Genomic DNA, 15,238 nt, shown 5'->3' with positions numbered 1-15,238 from the left:
CTGGGAAGTGGGCTCGGCTTCCAGGACCCAACGGTTAGCCGTCGAGGTGTCGGGGGCTGTTAGGTCGGCAGAGGAAGTGGAAACCGCGCGAGCAGAGGCACACAGCGTGAAACTGCTTGCTGTGCTCTGGGATGGCCCTCACACCGCTTTGTCTTCGAACCAGGAGAAAAGGAGGGGTGTGGGGAGGAAACCAGTTCGATCCCTGACGCTGGGGTAGGTCTAAAGAGGTTTGGGAATATAAATCCTAGCAGATAGAGAGCTGCCCGGCATGATTCTGGGGAGATTTGTAGGAGCCGAAACGGGAGCGGCCAAGTTTCTTAAAGACCGGGGCTCCGGTGGCAGCGGGGGCCTGCGGGAGTTTGCGCCGCTGCGGGCATTTGGCTCTCAGGACGCTCTGCTGTGGGTCCCCAACCCCGACGGCTGACCCGCGGATCTTCGGGGCTCGCAAAGCCCTCTGGAGGCCTCAGAGCCTGCAGATCCCACTCCCTGAGTATGGAGCCTCTCTGCGCTCCGGTCACCGCTTGGGCAACTCACGCGGCTCCGCCGAGAGCCCGCGGTGACAACTGCCGTTCCCTGGTCCGGGGACACCAGCACGTTCACCGCTGCCGGTCGCGGGCGACCCTGCCCGCGCAGCCTCCTCGCACGCAAGGCGGACGCGCGCCGCAGCAACCCGCGCAGGCCCAGACCCGCGGCGCATCGTCTTGCACGAGGCTGGCGAACCGCCGTAGCGCCGTCAGAGGCTCGAGGGCGAGCGTGCGCCTTAGTTGCTGCTGTGGCGGGCGTTTGTTCATCGCCTCACCTGGGTTTTTAACCCTTCGCCCCCCCGCCCCTTGGTTTTGAGAGGTTTCTCTCCTCGAGCTGTTTTGGGTCAGGCAGTCTAACAATAGGAGTGGCTCCCGGCCTACACGTCTCAGAGCTCCCAGGGCGCTGGACGGAAAAGGTGGGTGTGTGGAGTTGTCACCTCACGGAGTCGCGATTCGAACCCTGGCGGAGGGAATCACCTTCCCGGTACTGGGGACGCACTAGGGAATTCTCCCGGGGAAAAAAGTTCGTGCCGACCTCCTCTCTCAGGGCTGCCTTCCCTAGGGGACCCACGCACCCGCCGCCCCTGCCGCCATTTCCCAGCAGACCTCCAGGGGGCCTCCCGGCCGCGGCCTTCCTGCCGGCCGCTCCGGGCCCCCGCGCGGGGTGGGACGCGGCTCGGCGCCCGGGCCAGTGTGCGAACAATGACCCCTTCTCCCCTCACCGCCGCCTCTTCCCCGACACCGCCCCCCTCGCACCCCCAGGCAAACCTATTAGCCATTCAGGCCGACAAAACCCCGCGGCCCCGCGCATTGTCCCGCGGAGCTCCCGGCCACCGTCATTAGCCCTGATTACGCTGAGCCGCCTGACAGCCCTGCGGGCCGCTCGGCAGACCCCCCATTCACTGCCGCCCCCGGGCCCCGCCTCACAATAGGAGCGGAAATCGTCCGCGCTCCCGCGTCCCGGCTGAATAGAGCAAAAAAGCTGCTTCTCTTCTCCTCCCGCCCCATTCACGTTCTCTTTGGATACAATATTTTTTTCCTTTTTGTTAAAATTAGGGAGAGAGAACGGGGTCAAGGAAGATTTTGATTGAGCTCTTTGCCTGTCATTTGTTTAATGTAAACAAAGAGCAAGTCCTCCCCCACCCCAGCCTCTCATCCCCTCCCTCCCGGATTTTTATAAACAAACTGGAGGAGGGAAAGGGGGCGGTGCGGGGGGGGGGGGTGGCGAGCGCGGCGGGTGGAAGAGGAGTGGGTCGTTAAAGTGGAGGAGAGAGGAACTGCGGCATTTGGGGAGCGGGAGCCATCGCGCTTTTGGTGGAACTGGCGGGTGGTTGAAATATTTATACCCGATAAAGGGGCCTGAGTTGGTTAAATCCTCACATTGGTCAGATCCGTTGAATTGTTAGAATGCAGCTTCTTTCCACTCTGCTGGAGTAATTGCTTTTTGGGAAATTGTTACAGGAAATAAATTTCATGAGAAGACAGGAAGGAAACCCATCAAATGGAGATTTCTCCAAATTCGGAAACTTTCAGCATTGCTACTACCTGGAATTAAACACAAACAAACAAACAAAAAACCTTTCTAGACTAGGATAAAACTGATATGGGGGGGGGGAAATCTTAGAAAAAGAGAATTTTTAAGATACCTGCCCATGGGAATTTTTGGACCAATTAACATAAATATCTGTGTCATGATTTGGAACAATTTCCAACATATGATTATCAAAGAATTGACTACTCACAAGAGCAGTTAGGTGCCACCAGGTTTCAGATAAACGTTTTAAAAATATTTAAAGTAATGTGTCACCCCTTAAGATTCTAACATGAAATTAGATAAATGAACCTACAGATTGGTGAAACAGAATAGCTACTTTACAACGTAATCCTTAGACAACATGTTACTTCAAGCAAATTAGGTGTACTTTAAAGGCTTTCACCAAAGCAGGAAAAAAAAGCCCTCCATAACTGTTCGGTTTTCTCTTTTTTGTCAAGCTGTAAATGTTATTTAAAAATTATTTGTAAAGAGAAAGCTTAGCTCTTATCAGTGTTACCCTTTTTTTCCTTGAGAATGCAGAATGGACATTTTCTTCTGCTTTTAGGCATCATTTGAACTGGTTGAGTAGGATGGGATTTTTAGAATCTCAAATGCCTCTACATCCTTTACTAATTTGCCCTTTCCCTTCCTTCTTGTACCTGGAAACATCAGTTTAAGAGAGAAAATTTGCTGTTTTCTCCAAATGCTGGTCTGGGCAGCTCCTTTGTTAGCGTCTGGAGGGTCTGGGGAACAAGAATGGAAGTCTCTTGATACTTCATTGAAGCGCAATACTCCTTTGCAGATTCAGGACTACAGTGAAACAAGGCAAGCACCTACAGGGCAAAATTTAAAACAGCACTCATTCCTAGATGCCTTGCACTTGCTGTACTTGCTTGACCTTGAGAGTGAATGCCTCCTTAAATTTTGTACTCTAGGTGCTTCCATTGCCTCATAGGAGTCCTGGCCTTGCTCCTTGGCATTCAAGGAACTAGGTGGGGAGGGAGGGCATTCTAGGAAACAACAGTCTTCAGGAAGCTCTACCATCGTAGTCTTTCTGGACCCACAGAAGGGCATTTGCTTGCCTTCCCGAAGAACGCCATCTTGATCACAAAGATATCCCCACTCCTTCCATCTCGAGCTCTTGTGCAAGAGAGTTTTGGTTGTTAACAATTCTCTGGATAAGGGCCCCAGTATGCAATGACAACAATTTATAAAACCCAAATGAGGCCAAATTTGGTTAAGTGATTTAGAAACCAAAAATCAACCCTTTTTCATGTCTTTGGTTTCTCTCATATATCTTGTCATATGACTGCTTTTTGTCTTCCATGGCTTCACTTATTTTATCTTATTTGTTTATTTATTTATTTAGCTTTGGACATTAGCACTTCTACCTAAATAAGTTAGTAGGCTTCTGAACCAGAGGACATCTGCTAAGGACAGAGAGGTAAATTGAAAAGAGTCCTGTGTGTGTGTGTGTGTGTGTGTGTGTGTGTGTGTGTGTCAGGAGGAGCTCAAGGAGAGAAGTTCAGCTTAAGTGATTTAAAGATCAATGTCAAATTTTATAATATGCAACCCATTTCACTAGGAAAAAAAGCTTAAGAGACTCTGGATAACATTTACTTTTTTAGTGCAAGGACATTGTTTAGTTTTCTTTTTTTGGTATGTGTGTGTGCCTGCACAAGTTAAATCCTAAGAATATTTGATAGTTTTAATCGAGGCCATTGCAGGACAAGGAAGCTCTAGACGACTTATTTCATGTTTGATACAGAGATCAGATTTTTTAAATGCCATCCTCTGCAGCCTCTATTTCTCCTCAATATGTGACATAACATCCTTTCCTTCATCTAAGTATCCTTTTTGTGGTAAATAATGTTTGATAAAAACCTTCTGCAGCAAGATGTTCATTTAGTTATTAAAACTTCTCCTATCTTTTGTCTTATTTTAATATGAGTTTAATTCTAAATGTAGTATATATCCACTTTAGCATGATGGGGGGGGGGGGTGCCTATTTTGTATGGGAGAGGGCCTAAAAGGAGATGGAAAACCTTTCTAATTGCAGAGCCTGTGTCAGAATAGTCTTGCATTTTTATAAAATAGGACTCACGACTGAGTCCCAGAGTTTGGCTTCTTAAATTATTCCTGAAAGCCACTAACATTTCATAAAAGTGAGTGTCAGGTGGACAAGCCATAGTAAACCGTGCTTGGGGATGTGTGGAGTTGCCTTATAGGGGATGCTCATGTTGCCAACTTCTGGGTTTAAATATATGCTACATATGCACATGTACATATATACATACAAACGTACAATTTGTTGGGCAGGTGGTTATGAATCTACCATGGGCCATTTAAAAAATATACCAGGAGACATCAGAGAAAGCAAAAGGTATAGAGAAGACTCTCCGGAGACTATTTGCACAAGGGCCCCCCTGCTTACCTGGTGAAATGTTTTGTTTTGTTTTGTTTTGTTTTGTTTTTTTAAGAATCTGAGAGCAGCTCACTTAATTAAGAAAGGTTGCTCACCAGGTTTTTATTGTTTGGCTTCTTCACACAGAACCCATCTGTTCGAAACCCTGCGCCTTTAGAAACAGCAAGTTCCCAAGATACAGAGAAACCTACCACGGTAGTCTCTTAAATAAGTAAATAAACAGCATATATATGTTTTGTTTTGTTTTTTTAAACTTCAAAGCAAAAGTTATACATATATAACAGCGTCCTTTCGACGTGAAATACCCACGGGAGATTCAGGACAGGCGCTCAGCGTGCAGTTCGGGTTCCGGAGGCATCTCTGCAGTAAAATTCTTGGGAAAAAGCAAAGCAAGGAGAACGTGGCGCTGGGTTGAGCCTCACCGCGGGCCCCTTTGATAGCGGCCGGAGGGCGCCAGTGGAGCCAGGCCGGCCGCCGGGCGGAAACGCGCAACCCGAGCCCGCGGGTCCCTGGCCACCTGGTTTCGGAAGCGCTGGGTTTGCGTGGTCTCTCATCCTCCCTTCCTATTCCATTTTGTGTTGTTTTAATAGTGGATTCTGTTTCCGAGTGTGCTGGATGGGCAGCTCAGATGTCGCACTCGCTGTCGCTGGACGTGATGGAGATGGCCGAAGTGGCGGCCTTGCTGGATAGGCTGGCGGCCGGGCTGGCTGCGGCGCCCAGCACCTCGGGCGTGCCCTCTTCCTCAGCCCTTAGAGCCCGCCCGGAGCCCTGCGACATGACCTGCTGCTGGAGTCTATGGGAAGGAAAGGGACACCAGTCACAGCGCGTAACATAGCCTCCCCTTGCGCCCCCCTGCCCCCCCCTCCCCCGCTTTGCTTCCCTTAAGCCCAGAGGCTAGCGGATCTCCCACAGACCCCGGCAGTTAAAGTAGGAAAAGTGAGGCAACGGAAGCCAGGAAGGATTCCACAGCTGGCCGCCTCTCCAAGTAGCCCAGCAGTTGTCCCATCCTTCTTCTGAATCCTTTCTGGGCTCCCCATCTGAGATGCTGGGCTCACAGGTTCGTTCGCGGTTGTTGGCCGCCTTTGTGAGATTTACAATACTGTCAAGATAAATGAAGTGTGGGTGACAAAGGCATATCGGGCTCCGGGATAGGGAACCCATTTCCCATCGTGCGTCTCCTCCAGGCGCACGCTCCTGTCAGTGCCCTACAGTAAGCCGGTCGGACCAAAGCTAAAGGCAAAAAGGGCTGAGGATTGCATGGAGCATTTGGTCCTGGGAGATGAGGCTGGGTTCTTGGACAAAATGTTTGGCTAATTTAGAGCCACACGCTGAGGAAGCGACAAACCTCAACTGACTATAGTTTGCTATTTTGAGGCAGAGTTGTCCACGCAGAAAGAGAACTCATCTTTCATCCAGAAGTCTATCGAAAATTATTTTCAAAGCATTAGAGAATGCATCTGGGTTTTTAAAACGACAACACTGACCTGCCACATTGCTAATAAGTCAGGCTTCGCTTAATAGGAGCCTGGGCCCAGGCTGACAAGAATTAGCTTTGGGCCTTGGGGGTCCCTAAATGTTGCTGGAATTTTAATGTTTACACATTTTAATGTTTAATCTTTCCTCTTTTCAATGCAGCCTTGGTTTTATGACTGGAACCAGCGGCTGGGGCGACCCCCTAAGTTCCAAGAATGAGGGAGAGAATGGAGAACCAAGAGCCCGGAAGGAACTCCCCCCGCCCCCCGCCCCCCTTACCCGCCCAGGATCCCAGAACGCAGTGGGCTCATAACTGAAGACAGACTGAGCTCTCAACTCCTTCGGATCCAAGTCGCTGGGCCCTGGGAAAGGGCCCCTGGGGCGCCTTCGCCCGACCCACCAGAGTGAGCGCAAGGAGCGTAGGCCTCTAGGTACCGACCTGTTCTTGGCTGCAGCCGCCCGGTCCCTTTGTCGGCGGTTTTTGAACCAGTTGCCCACCTGCGTAGGGGTCAGTCCGGTTGCCTGGGCGAGCTCACGCTTTTTGCTGGGGTTAGGGTATGGGTCCTGCAGATACCATTCCCGTAGCAGATGCCTCGTGCGCTCCTTGAAGCAGTGTGTCTTCTGTTCGCCGTCCCAAATGGTGCGCGGCAGCGGGAACTTCTTCCTCACGCGGTACTTGTCCACCGGCCCCAGGGGCCGTCCACGCAGCTTCTCAGCCTCCTGGTAATGCGCTTCGAGCCACAGCGCCTGCAGCTTGGCGTGCGACTCCTTGGTGAACTTGTGGTTTTCCAGGATATGATAGAGCTCGCGGTAGTTGCCGCCGTGAAAGGCCACGATGGCTCGCGCGCGCAGCACCGATTCATTCTTGTTGAGGGCCTCACAGGCCGCAGGGGCCACGGGCAGCGACCAGAGGAAGCGACCCAGGCGCTCTACGTCGCCGCTCTCCTCCAGAGTCTCGCATACCCCGGCCACTTGCTGGGGACTGAAATTCAAGATGGGCAACTGGAACATCGAGGCAGCGCCGACTGCAGCGGGGGCGCGGAGAGCGGAACCGGACACGCAGCAGATGTCGGCGGGCCTGGCGGGGTGCGCCAGGCTCTCCTCGGTGAAGCGGCTTAGGGCAGCCGGGACGCACGACCCGGGCAGCGCGGCGGCGCAACGGCTGGGAGCGAGCGAGCAGGAGGGATTGGAGGAGGTGCCGGCCCCGCCGCCCGGGTTCGGCTCGGCTCCGTTAGGGCACGCAGGCCGGCGAACTGGCGCCGCTACTGGAATGGGCGGATTGGCGGCGCGGGCGCCATGGAGACCCCCTGTCAGTCACTGGCTCTCTCTGCCAATCAAGACTGCGACCAGCGCGCCCGGGTCATTTCAGCACCTCCCCGCTCTCGACAGCGCCCGCCGTTTACCCGTGGACTTTTCCTCAGTATTTTGCAGAATCTGGAGGAGGAAAACACTGGAGAGTGGCTGGGAGAAAGGGGAAGGCAAGAACAGCAGCCTTTCAATACCCTCATCCAGCCTTGTTCCTCCACCCCCGCCCCCACCCTTGCCAAAAGAGGCAGTGGTGCTACAGGAATCCACTTTGGAGTGATGCGCTGCCTGGGTCAAGAGGTCTCCAGAGGACAATGAGGACTGGGCCAAATCGAAATCCTCCAAGAATTCGCCAAGTTTAATTGTAATGAAACAGAAAACTTTGGGGGGAGCGCACGAATGGGGAGGGAGGGAAGTAGATCACCCCATTTCCCCCCAGCATCCATCCCCGCATGCATTTCCCCCTTTTCCAGCTGCAAAGCAGCCGAGTGGGAAGCGAATCTGAAGCAGAAGGAACGGGACCAGGGATCTGTTAAGAGGTCAGTTTGGGCTATCCCCACCATCTTCAAAAGCCTCCTGAAATCATTTTAAATACGAGCTAGAACAACTGCCACACCTGATAACACAGGTGTTGACCATGAAGTCAAACACTCAAGAAAGGGAGTTGCACCTCCCCAAAAGTTTATACTTTTCAGCAGTAACCCCCCTCCCCAGTTTAATGGACTTCAACAAATGTGCAGCCTAGCCACATCTAGAGTGAGAAGTCACGGGTAGGTCAGGACAGCAACTTAAAAGCTTATTTCAAAGATCTTTTTTAAAAAATATTGATTTGCTCTTCTTGCAGGCTGATTTTGCCCTACCCTGTGTTAGAACATTTAACTCGAGCTGAGCTGGGAATAGAAACTGTAACCTTGGCCTTTTTGCCCCAGAGGAATTCAGTACAAGAAGAGAAAGGGGAATCACAGAAATGGGGGTGGTGGTGGAGCAGAAAACCCTTTCTAAGCTGCTGAGCACTGACCCCTCCTGCAGAGAGGAAGAGCCTTCTAGGCAGCTCTGCCTTAGGGCCAGCAGATTGAATTGGCAACTTTTATTGATTCCCAATTGACATCCACATCATACCATTTTCTGAGGTCTCTGTCAAAAGAAACCATGATCTCACCTGGGCCTTTGATAGGGGCTTGTTTAGTGTGAAGAAAATAATTGGGAGAGGGGAGTCCTTCGAAAATGCCTGGAAAACTATCGTTGGGTCCATCCCTAAAGGAATCAGATGGGAATATTCACCTCCGAACTGGACTGGACCCGGCTGTCTTTTCTTTAGTATCAAGTACAATTTGTATGCGGCTTGTACAGCTCTGGTAAATCAGAAGGCAGATAGATAGCACAGATGGTTGGAGGTGTCAGGTCAGATTATGCTACGCCTGAGTGCAGGGCAAAGCTCGTTCTGACGGAAAACCCTGATATTATTTTCACAGATCTTCACAGTTCACTCGAAAAAAATAGCCTAGGTTGGGGGGGGGGGGGGAGGAGGAAGCCCTGCAACCATTTACATCATTTCTGTGAGATTGCTAGCCGCCTGGATGCAGAGGCTTTCTTTTCTAAGAGTTCATTTTCTTGAAATGCGACAGGGCAGGGGCAAAATACAGAGGGCGGTGAGTATGTCAAAGCACAAATCTTCCCTAGCTTGGGGCGATTTCCAAATTCGCAGAAGAAACAACTTTTAGTGGAAACATCGAACACAAGTGCCCAAAATACATAGTATAGAAAACCCGGGCCTTGGGGATCGGGCAAGGGTGAAGCGGAATCCAGGAAGGCGGTGGTTCCCGGCACTTCTGGCCAGGGAAGGAAAGAATCGCCTCCCTCCAGTTTGCGGAAGTTTCTTATTTTTCCCTCTCGGGGTGTCTCCCCTGCCGGCTCCCCTTAGCAGAATGGCTTCACGCTCACCTTCCACGCGGAAGAAGCCGAAAGTCTGGGACACCCTACAGCCCCGAACCCAGAGAGGACCCCAACACCTGCACTTAGCCGCTGGAGGTGAGAAGTTGCCGGTACCCCCAGGGGACCTCGCCTCCCCCGCCCTTTTGCTGAACAGTTTGAAAACTGCGAATTCGGGGGGGAAACTGGCTTCTTATCCTTAGTTTTCTTGAGCAAGTTGTGTTAATTTTCCAAGTCTACCCTCCCTCTCCAGGAAATGGGAATATCCCGTTTCTTGGACAACGGTTCTGCAAATATTGGGGGAGAGGGCGCGTTGGCTTCCGTGCGTTTGGGGCTCTCGGGCAACCGGGACCAAAATCTTAGGTTGGCTGCACTGGAACGGAGGAAAAAGGGCGCTGGCCAGGGGTTGCAAAGTCCCAGTTCCTCCAAGACTCCGTGTCTGGACGCTAGGCGTTCGGGGTATGAGAAGTGTCTAGAGGCCGGGGTCTACAGTCAGAAGAGCCTACCTTCGCCATCCCAGGGGATTTGGTTTAATTTTATTACCTCAAACGAATAAACTACCTCTGGGAAAGTTGGGATCACGTATTCATTCATCACAAACAGAAGAAATACATACTCCCCCACACATCCCAATCCCTGATAATGAAAAAAGCTCCGCCGGGTTCCTTAAAAATAATCCCGTTGTGGACAAGGCAGTGACCACCCCCCCCCCCCCCACCTTAAAGCGCCAGGTGAAAGTTGTACCTTAGGGTTGACTGCTTAATTTTACGGAAAGATAGATTTTTACCAGTTTTGAAACTTTGCACCAACCATCCGGGCAACCGCCTGCTTGCCACCCCCAACTTTATTTTTCTTTTGCGTTTGACCAGGAAACCTAGAAAGCTCAGCGGCCGCCCCTGGCGTCGGGCCTATCTGGGCAGATTTGCAACTTTCTGTGGTTGGTTTGCATCTAGTAGATTTGGGAGGCCTTGGGCAGATGCTAGGTTCTCGCTGGGAATCCAAAGATTCTATTCCGCTTTCTGAAGACTCAGTTTTACTTCACAAGGGAAAAATATGGAGAAAAAAGCTTGTAGAAGACAATGCCCCTGGGCAGATTCTGTGTTTAATTATTCAGTGCGGCAGCAGCAGAGCAAAGTACTCACCCCGCACCACCCCCGGAGGTTGTGAGGTTCATACCAGAGATCTTCAGAGTTCCGTCTGGGATTTCTTGTGCTCATCGATCTCACCCCTCGTTTTGCTCTTTCTGATTTTCCTCTAGAGTAGAGACACACGTGGAGCCCCCGTTACACCTTGCTGAATGGTTTGCCAGCTGAGAGCGCTGCTTAGAGGTCAATACAGTCTTATCTCTTGTTTTGTCTGTTGTCCTGTTTTGTCTTTGACTTTTTCCTAAATCAAACACATGTAAAATAAGTGGTATATTTTCGTTTTCTTTCCTACATAATTTCACATAGTCAGGGATTTGAAGAATGTAGTCATTGAGGCATCTGAATTCCTTGATAAAGACATTTGTGCTGCATGTGAGAGTCATAGACTGAAAGACAATGAGGTCCTAGCCTTTTGTGTAAGTTCATTTTGACTTTTGGGGGAGAGATCTTGGTTTCCCTTTCCTTGGCCTCAAAGCTGTGTGTTGCTGGTGGGTGAGAATAACATAAAAAAGGATCTGGGAAATGTATCCATGGTTTATTTTTAAGATCTAGAAAGTTTAAAAAAGCATTTTACTGTCTTTGAATTTACAGTATTAAATTCACTTTCAAACATTTATTCATATATTTAGTATTGTGATTTTCAGATGATACCATATGCATAATATAGAAATGTTTGTTTCTGTATTTGGTTGTCTAAATCTTTAGATTTTAGAATTAATTCAATATCCTACTTTTAAAGTGCTTACTGTCCTAATAAGATCCCAAGGTAGATTGTGCTATTTCATGCATTCTTCCCCTGCCAGTATGCACCTTGTAACAAAGAACAGAGATGCCTCTTTATTGTGTATTCTTGAGAACAAACACCATTTAAGAACTATTTTGTAGATTTCCTGGCACTGTGAGATTGACTGGCAAAAATTATTACAATTCAATAATTTAAGAGATTGAAGTATATTTGTTGTTATTTGCAAAATTATTCACCAATTATTTTTTAAATGACGTAAAATTGCATATGTTGTCAAGTGGAGGGAATTTGTATAAGTTTAAATGTGGGAAAATGTACCATTTGAAAGTGGTTATTAATTAGCAGTAATGTGTTTTTTAAAAAATGTTAGGCTGACTATACAACTCTGTTTCGACTTCTAGTTTGTGGTTAATCCTAGGCATTTGTATTTAAACCAAAGGGTATATTTCAAGGCCTATTTCTTGTTTAAACTATGCTCTTAAATTCACTTTTCTCTTTCTTCTGCTTCTGTGGCATAAGTCTAAATCTGCATGGGACTAACTATACCACAGCATAGCTTGCTTAAGACTATATATCAATGGGCTCTTGTATGAAGGATTAATGCTTTAAAATGTAACCCGCATGTCACTAATAAACACTTTATTAGTAATGAAAATTAGTTGAATGAGTGAAAGAACGATTAATTCACACTTCTCTACTGGAACTTTATTTTTTTCCACCAGCAAATTATTTTTGTCCATTTTCAAATCCCAGATCTAAAACATACATAGAAACTTTAAAATTTAATGAAGTGAAAGAATGCAAGTTTGTTTATGCCCTTTGGGATGAGCCAAACATTATTCATGTAAATTGTATGTGTGGCACATACATGTATTGATTACATGTATTATATGAGTAAATAATCATTTCCTTCTAATACTGTAAAATCAAATAGAGGTATTAGCCTCTAATAAAAACCAAATTCTCCTAGTAATCCAGTTGGTTAGCAGAAAATAGTTTTAAAATACATATATACATACATAAAAATATTGTGTTGTAAAAATACATTTACATGGCATCTTACCTTTCAAAACAGCAAATCTCAACAAAGAGCAATATTACTCCCCCTTTCAGGGGACATTTAGCAATGCCTGAAGATATTTTTGGTTGTCACAACTGGCATCTAATGCCAGTGGAGGCCAGAGACCTACTAAACATCTTACGATGAACAGAACATTCCCCCACAACAAAACGTCAATAGTGCCACTGTTGGGAAACCCTGCTTCAAAGGGCCTCAAAATAATCAACAAGGCACAGACATATAAAGCCTGCTAAAATTCTGTTTATTCTGGAGTTGGAGCACTTTCAAAGGCATCAGTGCCCTTTTAATTTTACCTTAGGCCTAGTCCACACCATTGAAATCTGTTCCTAAGAGCCTACTGTAATTTTATTTCTTCTTAAAATTTACTGTAAATAATACTTATGGTGACTGAATACTTCTACACTTAGAAATGTCTCTGGGAAAGGTGGAGTTTTCCTTCTATCATGTTGGAATTTATATTGTTTAATTGATGGGACAGACAACAATTGTTGAAAAGTTACTGCTCAACCCTTCTCTATTTTACAAATGAATAAACTATGAAGATCAAAGAGGTTAAACGGTTGCCCATATTACAGAGCTATTAGTGGCAGAGGTAGGTCTAAAACACAGATTCAAACCTCTGTCCATTATATACCTTGCTTTCCTTACCCATGGAAGATGGTATAATTCCAGATGAGTTTGAGCACAGAGGATCTGAACTGCTCTCTGTAAAGTCTTATGCTACTTCCTGTTGCTGTGACTTTTCAGAGGTTGGTGCACTCTAGTTCATGGATCTCAGAGAGATTTAAACCATTCTGGGTCTTGTCAAGTGTTATACCCTTGCAGGCTCTAAAAAGGCCCTGAATCTCAAATGTGACTCGAGGACTTCTTTGAGGGGGTGGGAATGTTGGCGTCAGGGTTAACTGAAGACCTTTCTCTGAGTCATCACGCTGTATACTACAGGAAAATGGGACTAAATCCAGCCTCTTGGGGAGGAGAGATTTGAGTTGAGGTGCTATAAGGCTTGGTTTAAGTAAAAAAAAAAAAATCTGAACTCTTTTGTCAGGTTTTTCAAAAGAATAACAGTGATGCTCACTAGCATTTCTATAATTAACAAGCTGTCAACATTTCTATTACAATCACAGAAGTCTATTACAGACCACAGAATTGTGATAAATGTTTCTTTAGGTCTGAAACGTTAGCCTTCATCTTCTTTTCAGCCTAAGGGCAATTTTTGAAACCAATTTTGTTTCAATCATTTTGGATCAGTTGTGTGGTAATTTTGGAAGTGCAGATGCTCTAGGCCCACCTATTGAAATAAAGATTTTTAAATGGAAACACAGAGAGGAGTCTGCTTAAGCCCCAGTGGGGACCAGCTGCAAAGCTCTGGTAGGAAATTACATAGACAGACAGTGGGAATAGATTTAGAAAAAAATCTAGGGACAGAGAAATGTGTGCATGTTTCCTCTAACAGCAGGTTTTCTTTTCTTTTTTTTTTTTCAGATATTTCATAAACTATGGAATTTTAATTCTCCTCTCTTTCTGTTTTGTATTCTGTTATTACTTTCTCTATTATTCCTGGGTTTTGGTGAAATTAGTGTAAGATAATTTGTCATTACAGCTATTAAAATCGAGGCTGAACTGACTTTTTGGAATATTAGTATTTAATTTTTACCCTTCATTTAGGTAAATTTTCTTCCTACCTCCTGTCATCTCCTTTGTGCTTATTACCTACTTTTTCTCCTTGTCTGTCCTTTTCGTGGACTCTGAAAGTTCATATTTTCCAATGATTGTAGTTCTTTATCGTAATAATTTGTATTTATTTTCTCTTTTTTTCCGACTGTTCTGACTCTATGACTCCTTCCTTCTGCTTCCCATTCTCCATTGCCAAATACCTGCTCACTAAACTAAGCCTTGTTAAAGTTGTGAGAGACAAAGTGCTCACTCCTGAAAGTAGAATGGGAATGGGAGTGGTTCTCAGAGAAGGGGAGATACTGTGACTATAATGATGTTTCAGGGAAGCGATGCTTCTCAAGCTAAAATTTGTGGAAGCAGATAAAATAGTAGAAACAGCAAGGACTCTAAATAATTTAAGTTTATAGCATTGGACTAACCCCATGATTTTAGGCCCCACTTTCCTTATTGGATTATGCATGACTATTCCTTGCATAGTGCCTGGCTTATAGTAAATTCACAACAAGTATTAGTTCCCCTCTTGTGGAAAACCATCCACATAATCTTCTAGCTCGACCCTCTATATTTAGTGATGGCTCACTTTCCATCTTGTCCTTGGTCTCATAATCCCTTGGTATTCTGCTTAGGTTTCTTGAAACTTTCCAAGCAATACATTATTTTGAAGTAGTCCTTCCTGTTCTGTGGATTACTGTTGTCCCAATAAGTTAGTCTAAAGAAGTCAGTAAATAGTTTACATGAAATTCCCCAAATGCTTACTGTATTGGTTTTCAGTACTGCTGTAACAAAAAGCCACAAACTTGGTGGCTTTAAACAACAGAAATGTATTCTCTCACAGTTCTGGAGGCCACAAGTCTGAGTGAAGGTGCAATGCTACTTCCAGAGGCTCTAGGGAAGAATGAGTTTCTTGTCTCTTCCATCTTCTGATAGCTTGCTGGCACTTCTCTCTTTGTAGCTGCATTTCACCAATCTTTGCCTCCTTCTTCACACCACATCCTCTCTTCTCTCCATTCCTTTTCTCCCCCCCCAACTTAAAAAAAATCCAGTGTAGGTAACATACAGTTATATTAGTTTCAAGTGTATAATATAGTGATAAGACAATTCTATACGTTACTCAGTGCTCATCCTGATAAATGTACTCTTTCTTTTTAATTTTTAAAAAATACTTATTTTTGAAAAAGAGACAGAGTGTGAACAGGGGAGGGGCAGAGAGAGAGGGAGACATAGAATCAGAAGTAGGCTCCAGGCTCTCAGTTGTCAGCACAGAGCCTGACGAGGGGCTCAAATTCACCAACTGTAAGATCATGACCTGAGTCAAGGTCGGTCACTTAACTGACTGAGCCACCCAGGTACCCCAATGATAAATGCACTCTTATTCCCCTTTACCTATTTCACCCTTCCCCCTA

The 15,238-nt window shown here is 46.6% G+C and overlaps 1 long non-coding RNA gene across 2 annotated transcripts; it reads left to right on the top strand.

Moving 5' to 3' along the window:
* Positions 1–775: 775 nt before the first annotated feature.
* LOC102899971 lies at positions 776–11,738 on the top strand. 2 transcript variants are annotated; one of them, XR_006599663.1, is made up of 5 exons: positions 776–940; positions 3,428–3,502; positions 4,610–5,540; positions 6,119–9,289; positions 10,449–11,738. It is a non-coding gene; the product is annotated as an uncharacterized LOC102899971 (long non-coding RNA). The 2 variants fall into 2 exon arrangements; XR_440566.3 differs by having other exon boundaries at positions 777–940; positions 6,119–7,625; positions 7,735–11,738.
* The last annotated feature ends 3,500 nt before the right edge of the window (positions 11,739–15,238 follow it).

Source organism: Felis catus, chromosome B3 (assembly GCF_018350175.1).
Source record: "Felis catus isolate Fca126 chromosome B3, F.catus_Fca126_mat1.0, whole genome shotgun sequence".
NCBI lineage: Eukaryota > Metazoa > Chordata > Mammalia > Carnivora > Felidae > Felis > Felis catus.
This window is presented reverse-complemented; position numbering and strand designations above follow the sequence as displayed.